The sequence below is a fragment of the Lolium perenne genome, chromosome 4 (genome assembly GCF_019359855.2).
Source record: "Lolium perenne isolate Kyuss_39 chromosome 4, Kyuss_2.0, whole genome shotgun sequence".
Lineage (NCBI taxonomy): Eukaryota > Viridiplantae > Streptophyta > Magnoliopsida > Poales > Poaceae > Lolium > Lolium perenne.
Window position 1 is genome coordinate 169769443 of NC_067247.2, and position 3376 is coordinate 169772818.

At 37.4% G+C, this 3376-nt stretch overlaps 1 long non-coding RNA gene across 2 annotated transcripts; it reads left to right on the forward strand.

Moving 5' to 3' along the window:
* The first annotated feature begins 1195 nt into the window (after nucleotides 1–1195).
* LOC127294741 (uncharacterized) lies at nucleotides 1196–2852 on the forward strand. Of its 2 annotated transcripts, XR_007846983.2 has the most exons (5): nucleotides 1196–1351; nucleotides 1470–1586; nucleotides 2092–2246; nucleotides 2517–2579; nucleotides 2652–2742. It is a non-coding gene; the product is annotated as an uncharacterized lncRNA (long non-coding RNA). The 2 variants fall into 2 exon arrangements; XR_007846981.2 differs by having other exon boundaries at nucleotides 2517–2852.
* The last annotated feature ends 524 nt before the right edge of the window (nucleotides 2853–3376 follow it).

Below are 3376 nucleotides of genomic sequence, written 5' to 3' on the forward strand. Positions count from 1 at the left end.
TTGGAGGCATACAACGGAAGTTCATAATTAATGACATAAATTATATGCCCTTATTTACTAGCAAGAATTTTCATCAGAATTGTTGGATACTTTATTTTCTTACTATATTCATGATGCGACACTATTTTGTACTGTTTGGAAACACTTTGAAATGATGTTGGTAGCTTCAAATTTTTCACAGCATATGATTTATAAACCCACAAGTCATTGTGGGTTTGCAAACAGTACTGCCAAAATAATACCTTGCTCCATAATGAGTAATGATTTCTTGGAGGTAATCTTGGTCTGTTCGTAGTACATTCTAATATATCTACCATGTTATCTTCTGATTGACAATAATGTATTATTGTAAAATTAGTTTTCTCCATGTTCGATTTTATAAATGATATGCCACAGACTTTATGGCCTCCTCATCCTCTCCATGTCACCAAGGATGCCGGCCAGCAGTACAACAATCTCTTCTTCGAAGAAAACCATTAGGTTCTCTCCCTCTTGAAGGTATGAAAACAATCTCATCTTTGTTTGTTCAAAGAAATATGCTCTTGCAGTCCTCCCATGTTACCGAGGTTTTCTTCCAACTTATATTTGTTGGCTACTATCTACAAAGCCTAATCGGTATTTTGGTAGTATCTTGTGTGGAGTCCTTGCTCAACGCTAGTGTGCTCTAGAGCTCTGTGCCACGGCCGACAAAGTGGGTGACCTGCAGCCCTGCATACTGGCTACCACATCCTCCCATCAGAACTTTGGTACGCCCCTTTCTTTTCACGCGCTAATTGCTCAACGAAGCTATCTGGTGGCTTATTGAGTTCGTGTGTTTGTGTTATATGGCTGCAAGTGGCCTATTTGATTTGGTGGTGTGAGAAATGCGAGCTCCGCCAGCTTTGGTTGATTGTTTTTTCATTTCATACATTACTATTTACATGCTTCTTTTCTTGCTTACCATCATGTATTGGGAAATTGAGTAGCGAAGAAGGCTTTCCTTTCTATCTAAAAGAGCAACCAAAATGACAATTTACCTTTTCTATAGGGGATTATGCAGTAGCTATTTTCACTATATTGATTTCACTTATTATAATTATTCTAGGTTACTGAGGATAATCTATAAATCTGTTGTATTTAATGTTAGTAACTTTGGACCTCTTGTGTTAAAACATGCAGCTAAATTTGGTGATGCAGCTTGACAGTAGAATATGACATCCTATCAATCTTTCGGTATTTTGTTCATGCTCTGCTTTCTTTATCGGAAACATGGGTTAGTAATAGTGGCATAGATGGACTGGATGGTGGATTAGGTGTCGCAAAGGCTGAGATGCATATACCCTCGCGTTCTCAGCTGGAATCATCCCTCATGGTACGTCCTTCTCCACTTCCTTGATCTGTAGCTTTATCCATGTTTATATATTCAGTATTTTTGATGGATCTAATGGATTGCAATCACGTTTTCCCATCATACTCTTCATGTGAAGCAGCCAAGCAACTTTACTAGATGGGTCAAATTAAAGGAATGGTGTTGTTCAGCCAAGATTGTTACCATGCGTCTATTTTTTTCTACTTGACTGAAAAGTGACTGCTGCCAATGAGAACAGGTGTGCTCAAATTTTCCCTCTCATGCTAGGCTCCCCACTCTCTGAACCGACCCCTCTCTCTCTCTCTCCAATAAAATTGGTTCATACAGATTGGTAGTGATTCAATATTGTCGATCAACTTATTAGATTATGTATTTCATTTTTATTATTACTGATGTAAGTCTAGGTTTTACTTGAAAACCATGACATGTATCAGGAAAGATTTCATGTATTATATATATAAGTTGTATGTACCATGTTTTTTTGTTTATATGAATTTGGCTGGTTCACGTTCACAGCCTGACCTTTGCCTGATTTCACTATCTCCAAACTTCTCGTTTTCTCTAGGAGTGGAGAATGGAGGCAAGGCCATCTAGACAATGGCAACAGGGTTGCTCATATTTGTTTGTTTTCCTTTTGATATTGCCGCTCTTTGCAAGGATCGTTGCATTCTAATTGGTTGGTGTGTCTATTGATCTGTGTGCAATCAAACATTCTGATGCATATGATGTTTATTTGCTAGCAGTGACCTTTTTGAGTTTCTCGTGGGAGGAAGCCGAGTAAAACTACCAAGATACCGGCGAGAACTTCAAGACAATGATCCTTGGTGCTTGTTTATGACTGAAATACCCAAACCTAACATTTCATTCGTTTTTGCCTTCTGCAAGGATATGAGAGGAGGTTAGTTCCTTTCTTTTTAGCTTCTAGATATGTGAGATTACTTCTAATTGTTTCAGAGCGTTCTTGATTTGTTCTTGCTTGATCACCTCTTTAACTTACTATTTGAAGGATGTATATGCACATGATTAATGAATTAGTTTTAGTACTAAAATCATGTGTGTGATCATTTAATAAATTCTCTTATAATTTGTCTTCTTTTCCTAATGTATTTTTTACTTAATATTGCCCTTGATCTTTTGCTTTAACAAGAAAATTCGATCATGTTTCTAGGTATTCATGCCATGGGCAGTGGTGAAGCTAACCTGACTGGATTTCCCAGGGAAACCACCAAAGGTCCTGGCCAATGATTTTTTGCCCACTAAAAGTTTTGAGTAGCTATTCTAAACGGTTCTATAACTGAAACAGGAATTCTGGGCAGAGCCAGGGCAACTGCCCAGCCTTGCCGGGCTGAATCTCCGCCACAGGTCATGGGATATCAAATTACTGGATTGATGTCATGGGGTATCAAATTACCTTTTTTGCCAAGATCTATTAAGTGTTGTTAATTTCCCTTGGTTTATGAAAATGATTCGTTTATACTACTATCTTGTCCTTTAGGTAGCACACCACGCCACTATATGTGTTTACCCTCTCCAATAACACAATGTATTTCTAGATTTGTGGTACCTATTTCTTTCATTTCTTTCTTTGTGGCTATTTACCTAACAGAGAGAAAAGTTATGCCGGAGTTATATTACCATTCTCATTCAACTAATAGCTTCTCTTTTCTAAAATTCAGTTAGAGTTATATTACCCCTCTCTCAGTTATGTAACTATTATTTACAATATGTTCTATGTAATATATGTAGATCTTTGTGAATCATGCATGCTCATGTAGGTGCTTGATAAACAACAAGATGAACCTGATCAGCTGTAGGATAGTAGATATTGACTTTAAGTGATGAACCTCTGGCTATGGAGCAGATTTTTCGCCTTGGGGAAATATGCTTAAAGTCCATTTAATTTTCTCATGTAGCGTATTATGCGCTTGAGGTTTCAATGTTGTCAGCTAACTAATGCAATTATGATGTGTTGATGATTATTACTGAACCTCTGGCAATTATTCATTTTCACTTCTTTAGCTCATGGTT